The sequence below is a fragment of the Oncorhynchus kisutch genome, linkage group LG27 (genome assembly GCF_002021735.2).
Source record: "Oncorhynchus kisutch isolate 150728-3 linkage group LG27, Okis_V2, whole genome shotgun sequence".
Lineage (NCBI taxonomy): Eukaryota > Metazoa > Chordata > Actinopteri > Salmoniformes > Salmonidae > Oncorhynchus > Oncorhynchus kisutch.
The window spans coordinates 34,991,947-35,010,083 of record NC_034200.2 but is presented as its reverse complement, the minus strand read 5'-3'; positions in this window follow the sequence as shown (position 1 = coordinate 35,010,083).

Below are 18,137 nucleotides of genomic sequence, written 5' to 3'. Positions count from 1 at the left end.
CACTAGTTACCTAAATTACATTTAATTTGTGTCATCATTAAAGCACATTCACTAGTTACACTAGTTACCTAAATTACATTTAATTTGTGTCATCATTAAAGCACATTCACTAGTTACACTAGTTACCTAAATTACATTTAATTTGTGTCATCATTAAAGCACATTCACTAGTCACACTAGTTACCTAAATTACATTTAATTTGTGTCATCATTAAAGCACATTCACTAGTTACACTAGTTACCTAAATTACATTTAATTTGTGTCATCATTAAAGCACATTCACTAGTTACATTTAATTTGTGTCATCATTAAAGCACATTCACTAGTTACACTAGTTACCTAAATTACATTTAATTTGTGTCATCATTAAAGCACATTCACTAGTTACACTAGTTACCTAAATTACATTTAATTTGTGTCATCATTAAAGCACATTCACTAGTTACACTAGTTACCTAAATTACATTTAATTTGTGTCATCATTAAAGCACATTCACTAGTTACACTAGTTATCTAAATTACATTTAATTTGTGTCATCATTAAAGCACATTCACTAGTTACACTAGTTACCTAAATTACATTTAATTTGTGTCATCATTAAAGCACATTCACTAGTTACACTAGTTACCTAAATTACATTTAATTTGTGTCATCATTAAAGCACATTCACTAGTTACACTAGTTACCTAAATTACATTTAATTTGTGTCATCATTAAAGCACATTCACTAGTTACACTAGTTACCTAAATTACATTTAATTTGTGTCATCATTAAAGCACATTCACTAGTTACACTAGTTACCTAAATTACATTTAATTTGTGTCATCATTAAAGCACATTCACTAGTTACACTAGTTACCTAAATTACATTTAATTTGTGTCATCATTAAAGCACATTCACTAGTTACACTAGTTACCTAAATTACATTTAATTTGTGTCATCATTAAAGCACATTCACTAGTGTACCTAAATTACATTTAAATGTAATACCTTCACAGAGTGCAGTGCCTTCGGAAAAGTGTTCAGACCCATTGACTATTTCCACATTTAGTTACGTTACAGCCTTATTCTAAAATGGTTTATTAAATAAAACCATTTCCTCATCTATCTACACACAATACCTCATAATGACTGGCCAAATAGGCTGGCCACTCTAACATAAAGGCTTGATTGGTGGAGTGCTGCAGAGATGGTTGTCCTTCTGGAAGGTTCTCCCATCTCTGGAGCTCTGTCAGAGTGACCATCGGGTTCTTGTTCACCTCCCTGACCAAGGCCCTTCTCCCCCGATTGTTCGGTTTGGCCGGGCGGCCAGCTCTAGGAAGAGTCTTGGTGGTTCCAAACTTCTTCCATTTAAGAATGATGGAGGCCACTGTGTTCTTGGGGACCTTCGATGCTGCAGAAATGTTTTGGTACCCTTCCCCAGATCTGTGCCTAGACACAATCCTGTCTCGGAGCTCTACGAACAATTCCTTTGACTTCATGGCTTGGTTTTTGCTCTGACATGCACTGTCAACTGTGGGACCTTATATAGACATGTGTGTGCCTTTCCTAATCATGCCCAATCATCTGAATTTACCACAGGTAGACTCCAATCAAGTTGTAGAAACATCTCAAGGCTGATCAATGTAAACAGAATGCACCTGAGATGAATTTCGAGTCTCATAACAAAGGACCACTCCTTAGTAAAAGGCACATGACTGCCCGCTGGGAGTTTGCCAAAAAACACCTAAAGGACTCTAAGACCATGATAAACAAGATTCTCTGGTCTGATGAAACCAATATTGAACTCTTTGGCCTACATGCCAAGCGTCTCATCTGGAGGAAACCTGGCACCATCCCTACAGTGAATCATGGTGGTGGCACCATCATGGTGTGGGTATGTTTTTCAGCAGCAGTGACTGGGAGACTAGTCAGAATCGAGGGAAAGATGAACGGAGCAAATTACAGAGAGATCCTTGAGCTCAGGACCTCAGACTGGGGGCGATGGTTCACCGTTCCACAGGACAACAACCCTCACCACACAGGCTTCGGGACAAGTCTCTGAATGTCCTTGAGTGGCCCAGCCAGAGCCCGTACTTGAACCCAATCGAACATCTCTGGAGAGACCTGAAAATAGCTGTGCAGTGACGTTCCCCATCCAACCTGACAGTACTTGAGCGGATCTGCAGAGAAGAATGGGAAAAACGCCTCAAATATAGTTGCGCCAAGCTTGTAAAGTCATACCCAAGAAGACTCGTGGCTGTAATCGCTGACAAAGGTGCTTCAACAAAGTACAGAGTAAAAGGTCTGACTACTTATGTAAATGTGATATTTACATTTTCTTCTTTTAAAAATTCTAAAAACCCATTGTTCCTTTGTCATTATGGGGTAGTGTGTGTAGATTGATGAGGGGAATCAAAGAAAATGTGGAAAAAGTCAAGGGGTCTGAATACTTTCTGAATGCACTGTACATATGAGTCCCACCAATCCAGTGTCAAATTACATTTTTGAGTGTTGAAAAAATAACACTGTTTCAGTTTACGGGCATACCTTGACATACCTTCCAAGAAGTAGCCTTTTTAACTTTTGTAGGCTTTTTGAGGGGTCTTTAATGGACCAAAACGTTATAAAAAGGCCTCTGGTAGAAATAAATTCATCCACAAACACAAATGTAATTTTAAACATATCTTAAGTGATGGCGTTTCACAAATGTTATGATATAAACATCAAGCCCATTCAAAAGACTAGGGTACAGGACCCGGAAGTATGACATCATTTTGCACAGCGTATAGTTTTTGGTATAGGCTACATACAGTATTAGTGTGGACAAAGTGGAAAATAACCATACAATGTTCAGTAACTCTTCATAATCATTCAATTACAATAAACATGCTTACATTACAACACACACACAATATCGACACTAGCACATATCCACACTAGCACATATCCACACTAGCACATATCCACACTAGCACATATCCACACTAGCACATATCCACACTAGCACATATCCACACACACACATATCCACACTAGCACATATCCACACTAGCACATATCCACACACACACATATCCACATCCACACACACACATATCCACACTAGCACATATCCACACTAGCACATATCCACACACACACATATCCACACTAGCACATATCCACACACACACACACATATCCACACTAGCACATATCCACACTAGCACATATCCACACTAGCACATATCCACACTAGCACATATCCACACTAGCACATATCCACACACACACATATCCACACTAGCACATATCCACACACACACATATCCACATCCACACACACACATATCCACACTAGCACATATCCACACTAGCACATATCCACACACACACATATCCACACTAGCACATATCCACACACACACACATATCCACACTAGCACATATCCACACTAGCACATATCCACACTAGCACATATCGACACTAGCACATATCCACACTAGCACATATCCACACTAGCACATATCCACACACACACATATCCACACTAGCACATATCCACACACACACATATCCACACACACACATATCCACACTAGCACATATCCACACTAGCACATATCCACACACACACATATCCACATCCACACACACACATATCCACACTAGCACATATCCACACTAGCACATATCCACACTAGCACATATCCACCCACACACACTGGTGAATTCTCAATACATTGCTTCAATATACAGAGCCTTCAGAAAGTACTCACACCCCTTGACTTTTTCCACATTCTGTTGTGTTACAGCCTGAATTTAAAATGGATTAAATGTAGATTTTGTGTCACTGATCTACACACAATACTCCATAATGTCAAAGTGGAATTATATATTTTTGAAATCTTTTCAAATTAATAAAAAAATGAAAAGCTTAAATATATATTGAGTCAATAGCATTCAATTATTTTGTTATGACAAGCCTAAATAAGCTCAGGAGTAAAAATGTTTATTTTATTTTATACAAGTCACATAATAAGTTGCATAGACTCACTCTGTGTGCAATAACAGTGTTTAACATATACCCCACACATACAAATATCTATAAGGTCCCTCAGTCGAGCAGGGAATTTCAAGCACAGATTCAATTACAAAGACCAGGGAAGTTTTCCAATGGTTCGCAAAGAAGGGCAGATGGGGAATTGAGGGGGTCCACTACAAAGATATAGGTGTCCTTTCTAACTCAGTTACCGGAGAAGAAGGAAACCGCTCAGGGATTTCATCATGAGGCCATTGGTGACTTTAAAACAGTTACAGAGTTTATTGGCTGTGACAGGAGAAAACTGATGATGGATCAACAACACTGTAGTTACTCCACAATACTAACCTAATTGACAGAGTGAAAAGAAGGAAGCCTGTACAGAATAACATATTCTAAAACATGCATCCTGTTTGTAATAAGGCACTAAAGAAATGCCAAAAATGTGGCAAAGCATGTTGGTGGCGGAATCATATTATGGGTATGCTTGTCATAGGCAAAGACTAGGACGTTTTCTAGGATAAAAATTAATTAAATAGAGCTAAGCACAGGCAAAATCCTAGACGAGAACCTGGTTCAGCCTGCTTTCCTACAGACACTGGGAGACAAATTCACCTTTCTGCGGGACAATAACTTAAAGGCCAAATATGCACTGGAGTTGCTTACCAATACGACATTGAATGTTCCTGAGTGACCTAGTTGCAGTTTTTACTTAAATCGGCTTGAAAATCTATAGCAAGACTTTAAAATGGCTGTCTCAACAACCAACTTGACAGAGCTTGAACAATTATTTAAAGAATAATGGGCAAATATTGGACAATATTGAGCAAAAACCTTACCCAGAAACCCTCACAGCTGTAATCCCTGCCAAAGATGATTCTAACATGTATTGACTCAGGGTTCAATACTTATCTAATCAAGATATATTTGTGTTTTATTTTTCATTCATATATAGTACCAGTCAAAAGTTTGGACACACCTACTCATTCCAGGGTTTTTCTTTTCAGTATTGACTGACCTTCATGTCTTAATGTAATGATGGACAGTCGTTTCTCTTTGCTTATTTGAGCTGATCGAACATAGCCCTTTTACCAAACAGGGCTATGTTCTGTAAACCACCTCTACCTTGTCACAACGTGGCTATTTATTTTATTATTATTTTTTATTTTACCCAGTTTTCTCCCCAATTTCGTGGTATCCAATTGTTTTTAGTAGCTACTGTCGTGTCTCATCGCTACAACTCCCGTACGGGCTCGGGAGAGACGAAGATTGAAAGTCATGCGTCCTCCGATACACAACCCAACCAAGCCGCACTGCTTCTTAACACAGCGCGCATCCAACCCGGAAGCCAGCCGCACCAATGTGTCGGTGGAAACAACGTGCACCTGGCAACCTTGGCTAGCGCGCACTGCGCACGGCCCGCCACAGGAGTCACTGGTGCGCGATGAGGCAAGGATATCCCTACCGGCCAAGCCCTCCCTAACCCGGACTACGCTAGGCCAATTGTGCGTCACCCCACACCCTCCCGGTCACGGCCGGTTACGACAGAGCCTGAGTGCGAACCCAGAGTCTCTGGTGGCACAGCTGGCACTGCAGTACAGCGCCCTTAACCACTGCACCACCCGATGAAAAATCACAAATATACTTTTGATTTGTTTAACACTTTTTTGGTTACTACATGATTCCATATGTGTTATGTGTTATTTCAGAGTTTTGATGTCTTCACTATTATTCTACAATGTAGAAAATGGTTAAAAAATTAAAAAATAAGTAGGTGCTCGAATAAATGAGTAGGTTTGTCCAAACTTTTGACTGGTACTGTATATATATATATATTTTTTTATTTTTTATTCTTCCACATTGACATTACAGCCTATTTTGTATAGATCGTTGACAAAAAAATATACAATTAAATCCATTTTAGTCCCACTTTGTAACACAACAAAATGTGGAATAAGTCAAAGGGGTGTGAATACTTTCTGAAGGCACTGTATGTAGTAGCTTGTGTGGTGGATAATGGAACATTCTCTGGTTGTTCTCTGAATTTACCCCAGTCTCCTGTCCCCTGCACCCCACAGCTGCCCACCCCACCGTGGCTGGTTCCTCCACAGGCTCTACCTACCTGGCTGCAGCACTGGCCTCCGCCTTCACTGTCTCCCTGTTCCTCGTGGTGGCCTTCAAGTGCCGTCTATTCCACCGCTACCTGGCCAGCAACCGCCACTCCCTGCTCCCCGAGGGGGACACAGCCAGCCAGTACAGCCCAGACGAGGTGACCTTCCCTGGGCACGGCATGGTAGGCCGAGGAGGTGAAGGCAATAGGACCCATCGAGGGTTGGATACAGATGACGACGATGGCTTCATAGAGGATAATTACATCCAGGCCAGTGAGAGGGTGAGAGCGGAGAGTCACGTGGATGACGGGATGGAAAGAGAGGATAGTGATGATGATCTCCTGATTTGAGGTGATTTAGGACTGGTTGAAAGGAATAGTTAACAGTTGACTTGATGACAGTTGTGGGTTCACTTCATAGAGTCCAATGCTGTCCAGACCAGGCCTGGGTTCAAATAATATTGGATTTCTTTCAAATATTTCAGCTGTGCTTAATTGAGCTTGTGTGACACAGCTGAACCAAATGAATCGTCTCAAAAATGAAAAACTCCACCCAACAGGCACTCCAGGCAGGCTCAATAAAACACTCAAAGTATTTTAAAGAAAACAATTACTATTTGAACCCAGGTCAGGTGAGACTATGTTGAAAGATGACAGAGATACTGAGAAAAGATCATGGTCCCACTTAACGACTGTATAATTACTGTATACTTTAAAGGCTTTATAGAACATTCATCATAAATACTTAATTAGGCTGTTTGAGAAGGTTTGAATCTTAAGCAACCTGCACACACATGATTTGAAGTACAATAGACCAACATAGCTACTGTAGTAGGTCAAAGCTGTGCGCTGTAAAACCTTGGTATGACATGGGTGAAGTACGCATCGTGGCGCTCATGTGAATTTCCTTTATTTTTCGGCTGCATACCAATGCCTACTTCTCACTCAAAACATAGTTTTTTATTTTTAATACTACATATAGTGATTTACAATTCATTTCTAAGCAAATACTGTAAAACCATGATGATATAATAGGTCATAAAATCTGATTTGTTGCCAAATGTGGCATAGTAGCTCCTTTAAAAAGGGTTTATGAAGGCTTCATTAACAGTTAAATGTGTTTCCTTTAAAGTGGGACTAAATGAGCCTGAGCCACATTGAAGATGAGTTGTTACCGTTTGATATGCAATGATTTTTTTTTCTTCTGAAGGCCACAATGCAAAATAAATATCCTTGATTCTTTTTGTATGTACAGTACCAGTCAAAAGTTTGGACACACCTACTCATTCAAGGGTTTATCTTATTATTATTTTGTAAACTATTTTCTACATTGAAAAAGCATTCCTCATGAAGCTGGTTGAGAGAATGCCAAGAGTATGCAAAGCTGTCATCAAGGCAAAGGGTGGCTACTTTGAAGAATCTCAAATATAATTAATATAATATAATATATATAATATATATATAATATAATATATAAATATATATAATATATAATATATATATAATATAATATATAAATATATATAATATATAATATATATATAAATATAATTAATATAATATATAAATATAATATAAAATGTATTTTGATTTATTTAATAGTTTTTTGGTTACTACATGATCTCCGTATGTGTTATTTCATAGTGTTGATGCCTGCACTATTATTCTTCAATGTAGAACATAGTCCAAATAAAGAAAATCCCTGGAATGAGTCGGTGTGTCCAGACTTTTGACTGGTACTGTATAAAGCCTTTTGACACTATCATGTAAAATGTAAAATGTTAATAATGTGAAAATGCAAGATCCATTCAACACTATGCTCAACAAGTGATGTTGTTTTGATAGTCCTTAAAAATGATGTATGTTACCATCAATATTGATTTGATAACTTTCTGATAATGCATGTAAATGTGTAATGTAATGTGTAAATCAATTATTGAAACGTTGCTGTTGTAGATTATTTTTTATTTTTAAATCTTCAGTAATATTCTTAGCCACTTTAACATCACCGATGAAGAATTACGACAATAAATCCTTCTTTACACCTGGCGCTAACATGCTTCCTTTGCCCTGATCTGGTCCACATTCTCATCATGCCCACATTTTCAGAAATATGTCTACACACATGGTATTGTAATGTGTCTGTTATCCATCCAATGTGTCCGCATTGTGACCAGATATCCTGGTCCCTCCGTCCCTGATTGTAAATTATTTTACATCTGTTCTTTCAAAATAATCAAAATGTTTTTACTCAGTCATATTGATGCCATGAGTCAATGGTGGCACAACGGTACCAACTCTTAATGACTTTAGAAAGCGGAAAATTATGATTTGCTGAAGTGTTACAGATCGCACACAATGTTTACCGTGAACGCGGTCTCTGCTAACGCGGGAACATTGCCTTTAAATGTTAATCGCGCTGTAATGCTGAATTTCCGCGATACGGATTGAATAGGGCCCTAAACGGTTTCAACTGTCCAGATCCGTCTACACTTGTAAGATTTCCAGGCACTAAGCGTGCCTGACTACCTTCCGAGGTGGTCAGGAAGATTCTATCACTATCAGATTACAATGCGTCTACAACTGACTGAATATGGAGGCACAATCAGAATGTGGACCAAGGACGCATTCTAGAACCAGGTACAAACGGGGCTAAAGCCTCATGGAGAAAATATGAACCTTCTTGTTTACAGTTCTCAGGTTTGTGCACATCGTGTCACTTTTTTCCCCTGCATTTAATTTAAAAAAGCAGAATACACAATCTATACAGACACAAATTGTGATATTAATCCGATACATACAAAATAACAAATCCTGTTTTACGGTGTCCATATTAGGACAGCTCAGAACAAGCCCTGCTGAGACTGAGGATGTCCTAATATGGGGGGGTCCGCCCACCCACCACTCATCATTAATTCTATCCGTCTCCGGCTGCGAACGCAACTCATGTCCTGGATGGCAGAGTTTAGGAGCTGTTTGAGGAGGACAGCCGGTACTAGGAGGCAGAGCATGTTGCCGGGATCGGGGCACCACCAGTACAGAGCTGCTCAGGAAAGGCAGCAGGCAGGTGTGAGTGCATCTGAACGCACAGTGAGGCAAAGACTTTCGGAGGATGGCCAGGTGTCAAGAAGGGCAGCAAAGAAGCCACTTCTCTCCAGGAAAAACATCAGGGACAGACTGATATTCTGCAAAAGGTACAGGGATTGGACTGCTGAGGACTGAGGTAAAGTAATTTTCTCTCACGAATCGCCTTTCTGATTGTTTTGGGCATCCGGAAAAAAAGGTCAGCGCTACCATCAGTCCTGTGTCATGCCAACAGTAAAGCATCCTGAGACCATTCATGTGTGGGGTTGCTTCTCAGCCAAGGGAGTGGGCTCACTCACAATTTTGCCTAAGAACACAGTCATGAATAAAGAATGGTACCAACACATCCTCCGAGAGCAACTTCTCCCAACCATGCAGAAACAGTTTGGTGACGAACAATGCCTTTTCCAGCATGATGGAGCACCTTGCCATAAGGCAAAAGTAATAACTAAGTGGCTCGGGGAACAAAACATTGATGTTTTGGGTCCATGGCCAGGGAACCCCCCAGACCTTAATCCCATTGAGAACTTGTGGTCAATCCTCAAGAAACGGGCGGACAAACAAAAACCCACAAATTCTGACAAACTCCAAGAATTGATTATGCAAGAATGGGCAGCCATCAGTCAGGCAGGATGTGGCCCAGAAGTTAATTGACATCATGCCAGGGCGGATTGCAGAGATCTTGAAAAAGAAGGGTCAACACTGCAAATATTGACTCTTTGCATCAACTTCATGTAATTTTCAATAAAAGCCCTTTGACACTTAAGAAATGCTTGTAATTATACTACAGTATTCCATAGTAACAAAAATATCTAAAGACACTGAAGCAGCAAACTCTGTGGAAATTCATATTTGTGTCATTCTCAAAACTCTTGACCACGACTGTAGAGTCAAATTGCAGGTTAGTCAAGGTAATGTGTACATGTAGGTAGAGTTAAAGTGACAATGAATAGATAATAACTAGAGAGTAGCAGCAGCGTAAAAGAGGGGTGGGGGAGTCTTATGGCTTGGGTGTAGAAGCTATTAAGACTGTGGACCTAGACTTGACGCTCCGGTACCGCTTTCTGTGCGGTAGCAGAAAGAACAGTCTATGACTAGGGTGGCTGGAGTCTTTGACAATTTTTAGGTGATGTACTGGGCCGTATGCACTACACTCTGTAGTGTCTTGCAGTCGGAGGCTGAGCAGTTGCCATACCAGGCAGTGATGCAACCAGTCAGGATGCTTTAATGGTGCAGCTGTATAACCTTCTCAGGATCTGAGAACCCATGCTAAATTTGTTCAGTCTCCTGAGGGGGAATAGGCTTTGTTGTGCTCTCTTTACGGGTGTCTTGGTGTGTTTTGACCATGATAGTTTATTGATGTGGACATAAAGGAACCTGAAGCTCTCAATCTGCTCCACTACAGCCCCATCGATGAAGCATTGTGGAGGAGGTGCGATGGTGCTTTGTTGGTGACACTGCCTGTGATTTATGTGGAATTCAAGGCACACTTAAGCAGCAGGGCTATCATCATTTTGCAGTGATACTCCATGCCATCTGGTTTACGTTTAGTGGGACTATCATTTGTTTTTCAACAGGACTATGACCCAACACACCTCCAGGCTGTGTAAGGGTTATTTGACCAAGGAGGAGAGTGATGGAGTGCTGCATCAGATGACCTGGCCTCCACAATCACCCGACCTCAACCGAATTGAGATCGTTTGGGATGAGTTGGACCACAGAGTGAAGGAAAAGCAGCCAACACATGCTCAGCATACTTTTTTGGTTACTACATAATTCCATATGTGTTATTTCATATTATTCTACAATGTAGAAAATAGTCAAAATAAAGAAAAACCCTTGAATGTGTAGGTGTGTCCAAACTATTGACTGGTACTATATATATATTACATTTATGGCTATTTATATAGAAAATTTGAATAAAACCCATCTAAACTCTATTATATTTATAAATATGATAATATTTTAGGTTGATTATAATTCCATTACACACTTTCTGATATAATCACAAGCCATACTTTTATTTTCCTGCATAAGTAAAAGCAGGAAATTCATCACCTCGGCCTACTGCCATTCATTCCAATTAGACTTGGTTGGATTTCTCCCTGACCAAGATGGCTGCCATTTTCAACTCATTCCGGAACTTTGAGGGTATATAGCCACTCTATTAAGTTAATAGGACTTCTATGGTTCTAACTTTGTAAAAATGTATGAATACAATCATATATGTTATTACTGGTAATCATGTTCTCTAGACTCACTTCAGACTGTAATACACATACGACTACTACTACTACTAATAATAAGTCACTAATTTGTGTAGCACATTTCATTCCTGTCTCATGAATTTACATTGAAGTGTATTTATTTATACTACCGACAAATACCCTTTCCTGATTTATTTGTTTATATTTTAGTGGTTAGAAGAAAAGTTGCAATTTATATTTCTTGAAATTTCAACACTTTTGTACTTCGGGAAAGAAAGTATCCAAAATAACTAGGTGTTGTAATCAATACATTATCAGTGGAATACTGAATACGTATTTGAGTTGTATTTGACTCTACAGTCAACTCTTGCTGTGCCCATACTCCACAACACATTTTTTAAAACCTTTATTTAACTAGGCAAGTCAGTTAAGAACAAATTCTTATTTTCAATGACGGCCTAGGAACAGTGGGTTAACTGCCTTATTCAGGGGCAGAACAACAGATTTTCACTTTGTCAGCTTGGGGATTCAATCTTGCAACCTCGCGTTAACAAATCCAACTCTCTAACCACTAGGCTACCTACCTCTCTAACCACTAGGCTACCTACCACTCTAACCACTAGGCTACCTACCTCTCTAACCACTAGGCTACCCACCTCTCTAACCACTAGGCTACCTACCTCTCTAACCACTAGGCTACCTACCTCTCTAACCACTAGGCTACCTACCTCTCTAACCACTAGGCTACCTGCCTCTCTAACCACTAGGCTACCCACCTCTCTAACCACTAGGCTACCTACCTCTCTAACCACTAGGCTACCTACCTCTCTAACCACTAGGCTACCCACCTCTCTAACCACTAGGCTACCTACCTCTCTAACCACTAGGCTACCCACCTCTCTAACCACTAGGCTACCTACCTCTCTAACCACTAGGCTACCTACCTCTCTAACCACTAGGCTACCTACCTCTATAACCACTAGGCTACCTACCTCTCTAACCACTAGGCTACCTACCTCTCTAACCACTAGGCTACCTACCTCTCTAACCACTAGGCTACCTACCTCTCTAACCACTAGGCTACCCACCTCTCTAACCACTAGGCTACCTACCTCTCTAACCACTAGGCTACCCACCTCTCTAACCACTAGGCTACCTACCTCTCTAACCACTAGGCTACCTACCTCTCTAACCACTAGGCTACCTACCTCTATAACCACTAGGCTACCTACCTCTCTAACCACTAGGCTACCTACCTCTCTAACCACTAGGCTACCTACCTCTCTAACCACTAGGCTACCTACCTCTCTAACCACTAGGCTACCTACCTCTCTAACCACTAGGCTACCCACCTCTCTAACCACTAGGCTACCCACCTCTCTAACCACTAGGCTACCTACCTCTCTAACCACTAGGCTACCTACCTCTCTAACCACTAGGCTACCCACCTCTCTAACCACTAGGCTACCCACCTCTCTAACCACTAGGCTACCTACCTCTATAACCACTAGGCTACCCACCTCTCTAACCACTAGGCTACCTACCTCTCTAACCACTAGGCTACCTACCTCTCTAACCTCTAGGCTACCTACCTCTCTAACCACTAGGCTACCTACCTCTATAACCACTAGGCTACCCACCTCTCTAACCACTAGGCTACCTACCTCTCTAACCACTAGGCTACCTACCTCTCTAACCACTAGGCTACCTACCTCTCTAACCACTAGGCTACCCACCTCTCTAACCACTAGGCTACCTACCTCTCTAACCACTAGGCTACCCACCTCTCTAACCACTAGGCTACTACCTCTCTAACCACTAGGCTACCTACCTCTCTAACCACTAGGCTACCTACCTCTATAACCACTAGGCTACCTACTCTCTAACCACTAGGCTACCTACCTCTCTAACCACTAGGCTACCTACCTCTCTAACCACTAGGCTACCTACCTCTCTAACCACTAGGCTACCTACCTCTCTAACCACTAGGCTACCCACCTCTCTAACCACTAGGCTACCTACCTCTCTAACCACTAGGCTACCCACCTCTCTAACCACTAGGCTACCTACCTCTCTAACCACTAGGCTACCTACCTCTCTAACCACTAGGCTACCTACCTCTATAACCACTAGGCTACCTACCTCTCTAACCACTAGGCTACCTACCTCTCTAACCACTAGGCTACCTACCTCTATAACCACTAGGCTACCTACCTCTCTAACCACTAGGCTACCTACCTCTCTAACCACTAGGCTACCTACCTCTCTAACCACTAGGCTACCCACCTCTCTAACCACTAGGCTACCCACCTCTCTAACCACTAGGCTACCTACCTCTCTAACCACTAGGCTACCTACCTCTCTAACCACTAGGCTACCCACCTCTCTAACCACTAGGCTACCCACCTCTCTAACCACTAGGCTACCTACCTCTCTAACCACTAGGCTACCTACCTCTCTAACCACTAGGCTACCTACCTCTCTAACCACTAGGCTACCCACTTCTCTAACCACTAGGCTACCTACCTCTCTAACCACTAGGCTACCCACCTCTCTAACCACTAGGCTACCCACCTCTCTAACCACTAGGCTACCTACCTCTCTAACCTCTAGGCTACCTACCTCTCTAACCACTAGGCTACCTACCTCTATAACCACTAGGCTACCCACCTCTCTAACCACTAGGCTACCTACCTCTCTAACCACTAGGCTACCTACCTCTCTAACCACTAGGCTACCTACCTCTCTAACCACTAGGCTACCCACCTCTCTAACCACTAGGCTACCTACCTCTCTAACCACTAGGCTACCCACCTCTCTAACCACTAGGCTACCCACCTCTCTAACCACTAGGCTACCTACCTCTCTAACCACTAGGCTACCTACCTCTCTAACCACTAGGCTACCCACCTCTCTAACCACTAGCTACCCACCTCTCTAACCACTAGGCACCGACCTCTCTAACCACTAGGCTACCTACCTCTCTAACCACTAGGCTACCTACCTCTCTAACCACTAGGCACCTACCTCTCTAACCACTAGGCTACCCCCCCACCGCTCCCACCTCTCTACCACTAGGCTACCACCATCGCTAACCACTAGGCTACCCCTCTCTAACACTAGCTACCTACCTCTCTAACCACTAGGCGACCTACCTCTCTAACCACTAGGCTACCTACCTCTCTAACCACTAGGCTACCTACCTCTCTAACCACTAGGCTACCTACCCCTCTAACCACTAGCTACCTACCTCTTCTAACCACTAGGCTACCTACCTCTCTAACCACTAGGCTACTACCTCCTAACCACGAGGCTACCCACCTCTCTAACCACTAGGCCTACCTCTCTACCCTAGCTACCTACCTCTCTACCACTAGGCTACCTACCTCTCTTAACCACTAGGCATACCTACCTCTCTAACCACTAGCTACCTACCTCTCTAACCACTAGGCTACCTACCTCACCTCTTATAACCACTAGGCTACCTACCTCTCTAACCACTAGGCTACCTACCTCTCTAACCACTAGGCTACCTACCTCTCTAACCACTAGGCTACCTACCTCTCTAACCACTAGGCTACCTACCTCTCTAACCACTAGGCTACCCACCTCTCTAACCACTAGGCTACCTACCTCTCTAACCACTAGGCTACCCACCTCTCTAACCACTAGCTACCTACCTCTCTACCACTAGGCTACCTACCTCTCTAACCACTAGGCTACCTACCTCTCTAACCACTAGGCTACCTACCTCTATAACCACTAGGCTACCTACCTCTCTAACCACTAGGCTACCTACCTCTCTAACCACTAGGCTACCTACCTCTATAACCACTAGGCTACCTACCTCTCTAACCACTAGGCTACCTACCTCTCTAACCACTAGGCTACCTACCTCTCTAACCACTAGGCTACCCACCTCTCTAACCACTAGGCTACCCACCTCTCTAACCACTAGGCTACCTACCTCTCTAACCACTAGGCTACCTACCTCTCTAACCACTAGGCTACCCACCTCTCTAACCCACTAGGCTACCCACCTCTCTAACCACTAGGCTACCTACCTCTATAACCACTAGGCTACCCACCTCTCTAACCACTAGGCTACCTACCTCTCTAACCACTAGGCTACCTACCTCTCTAACCACTAGGCTACCTACCTCTCTAACCACTAGGCTACCTACCTCTATAACCACTAGGCTACCCACCTCTCTAACCACTAGGCTACCTACCTCTCTAACCACTAGGCTACCTACCTCTCTAACCACTAGGCTACCTACCTCTCTAACCACTAGGCTACCCACCTCTCTAACCACTAGGCTACCTACCTCTCTAACCACTAGGCTACCCACCTCTCTAACCACTAGGCTACCTACCTCTCTAACCACTAGGCTACCTACCTCTCTAACCACTAGGCTACCTACCTCTATAACCACTAGGCTACCTACCTCTCTAACCACTAGGCTACCTACCTCTCTAACCACTAGGCTACCTACCTCTATAACCACTAGGCTACCTACCTCTCTAACCACTAGGCTACCTACCTCTCTAACCACTAGGCTACCTACCTCTCTAACCACTAGGCTACCCACCTCTCTAACCACTAGGCTACCCACCTCTCTAACCACTAGGCTACCTACCTCTCTAACCACTAGGCTACCTACCTCTCTAACCACTAGGCTACCCACCTCTCTAACCACTAGGCTACCCACCTCTCTAACCACTAGGCTACCTACCTCTATAACCACTAGGCTACCCACCTCTCTAACCACTAGGCTACCTACCTCTCTAACCACTAGGCTACCTACCTCTCTAACCACTAGGCTACCTACCTCTCTAACCACTAGGCTACCTACCTCTATAACCACTAGGCTACCCACCTCTCTAACCACTAGGCTACCCACCTCTCTAACCACTAGGCTACCTACCTCTCTAACCACTAGGCTACCTACCTCTCTAACCACTAGCCTACCTACCTCTCTAACCACTAGGCTACCTACCTCTCTAACCACTAGGCTACCTACCTCTCTAACCACTAGGCTACCTACCTCTCTAACCACTAGGCTCCCTACCTCTCTAACCACTAGGCTACCTACCTCTCTAACCACTAGGCTACCTACCTCTCTAACCACTAGGCTACCTACCTCTCTAACCACTAGGCTCCCTACCTCTCTAACCACTAGGCTACCTACCTCTCTAACCACTAGGCTACCTACCTCTCTAACCACTAGGCTACCTACCTCTCTAACCACTAGGCTACCTACCTCTCTAACCACTAGGCTACCTACCTCTCTAACCACTAGGCTACCTACCTCTCTAACCACTAGGCTACCCACCTCTCTAACCACTAGGCTCCCTACCTCTCTAACCACTAGGCTACCTACCTCTCTAACCACTAGGCTACCTACCTCTCTAACCACTAGGCTACCCACCTCTCTAACCACTAGGCTACCTACCTCTCTAACCACTAGGCTACCTACCTCTCTAACCACTAGGCTACCTACCTCTCTAACCACTAGGCTACCTACCTCTATAACCACTAGGCTACCTGCCTCTCTAGCCACTAGGCTACCTACCTCTCTAACCACTAGGCTACCCACCTCTCTAACCACTAGGCTACCCACCTCTCTAACCACTAGGCTACCTACCTCTCTAACCACTAGGCTCCCTACCTCTCTAACCACTAGGCTACCTACCTCTCTAACCACTAGGCTACCTACCTCTCTAACCACTAGGCTACCTACCTCTCTAACCACTAGGCTACCTACTCTCTAACCACTAGGCTACCTACCTCTCTAACCACTAGGCTACCTACCTCTCTAACCACTAGGCTACCTACCTCTCTAACCACTAGGCTACCTACCTCTCTAACCACTAGGCTACCTGCCTCTCTAGCCACTAGGCTACCTACCTCTATAACCACTAGGCTACCTACCTCTCTAACCACTAGGCTACCCACCTCTCTAACCACTAGGCTACCTACCTCTCTAACCACTAGGCTACCTACCTCTCTAACCACTAGGCTACCTACCTCTCTAACCACTAGGCTACCCACCTCTCTAACCACTAGGCTACCCACCTCTCTAACCACTAGGCTACCTACCTCTCTAACCACTAGGCTACCTACCTCTATAACCACTAGGCTACCTACCTCTCTAACCACTAGGCTACCTACCTCTCTAACCACTAGGCTACCTACCTCTATAACCACTAGGCTACCTACCTCTCTAACCACTAGGCTACCTACCTCTCTAACCACTAGGCTACCTACCTCTCTAACCACTAGGCTACCCACCTCTCTAACCACTAGGCTACCCACCTCTCTAACCACTAGGCTACCTACCTCTCTAACCACTAGGCTACCTACCTCTCTAACCACTAGGCTACCCACCTCTCTAACCACTAGGCTACCCACCTCTCTAACCACTAGGCTACCTACCTCTATAACCACTAGGCTACCCACCTCTCTAACCACTAGGCTACCTACCTCTCTAACCACTAGGCTACCTACCTCTCTAACCACTAGGCTACCTACCTCTCTAACCACTAGGCTACCTACCTCTATAACCACTAGGCTACCCACCTCTCTAACCACTAGGCTACCTACCTCTCTAACCACTAGGCTACCTACCTCTCTAACCACTAGGCTACCTACCTCTCTAACCACTAGGCTACCCACCTCTCTAACCACTAGGCTACCTACCTCTCTAACCACTAGGCTACCCACC